We start from the raw sequence: 1129 nt of genomic DNA, 5'->3' as shown, positions 1-1129 counted from the left end.
GCTCTCTACTCACTGAACTACACCCCCAACCAAATCATTTTGTCTTTGATTGATATTTTTTGGTAGTGTTAGCAATTGTACGCAGCATTTTTATAGCACTTTTATCAAGATTCAATTCACATACCATAAAATTCACCCATTTGTTTGAGGTTTTTTTGACACAGGATCTTGCCATGTAGTCTAAGCTGGCCTCAAACTTGAGATCCTCCTACCTGTGCCTCCCAGATGCTGGAATTACAGATGTGAATCACTGCACCCAGCAAATTCATTCTTTTAAAGTGTATAATATGATGGCTTTTTGTGTTCACAGAATTTTGCAACAATTGCTACCATTGCATTTTAGAACATTTCCATTATTGCAAAGAAACTGTATTCCTTAGCACCCAGCCCTCCTTCTGCCAGCCTCTGGTAAATGCTAAAATCTAATGTCTCTGTGCAATTTGCCTGTTCTGGACGTTTCATAAATAAAATCATACAACATGTGGCCTTTTGTGACTGACATTTCATTTATAACATTTTCAAGGTGCATCCATGTTGTAGCATGACTCAATGCTTAATGCCTTTTTTGCAGCTGTATAATATTCAATGTATGGATATACCACCATTTGTTCATCCATTCATCATTAACGTACATTCGGGTTGTTTCCATTTTTTTGATTATTATGAAAAATGCTTCTGTGGACATATGCACACACTTTTGGATGGACACCTATGTTTCAGTTCTCTTTTTTTTTTTATAGGGAATGCTTCAAGAATTTGCGTGTCATCCTTGCTCAGAGACCATGCTAATCTTCTCTCTTCTCTGTATCATTCCAATTTTAATACATGTGCTGCCGAAGCAAGCACTGTTTCAGTTCTCTTTAATACATACCTAGGAATGAAATTGCTGGGTCATCTGGTAATTTTATGTTCAACCTTTTCAGGAACTGCCAAGCTATCTTTCAAAGTACCTGCACTATTTAAAATTCCTACCAGCAGCATATGGTAGTTCCAGTTTGTCTGCATCTTCAACAACACTCATTGTTGTCCCTTTTCTTCTAGTCATCCTACCTGGGAGTGAAGTAGTGTCTCGTTGTGATTTTTGATTTGCATTTCCCTAATGATTAGCGTGCCGATTTTGTTTACCTGT

At 37.4% G+C, this 1129-nt stretch overlaps 1 pseudogene; it reads right to left on the bottom strand.

The window, feature by feature from the left end:
* Window positions 1–732: 732 nt before the first annotated feature.
* LOC141415185 (U6 spliceosomal RNA) lies at window positions 733–846 on the bottom strand (annotated as a pseudogene).
* Between the last annotated feature and the right edge of the window lie 283 nt (window positions 847–1129).

The sequence above is a fragment of the Castor canadensis genome, chromosome 12, assembly GCF_047511655.1.
Source record: "Castor canadensis chromosome 12, mCasCan1.hap1v2, whole genome shotgun sequence".
Lineage (NCBI taxonomy): Eukaryota > Metazoa > Chordata > Mammalia > Rodentia > Castoridae > Castor > Castor canadensis.
Note: the sequence above shows the minus strand (reverse complement) of the source record. Positions and strands in the feature narration are given on the sequence as shown.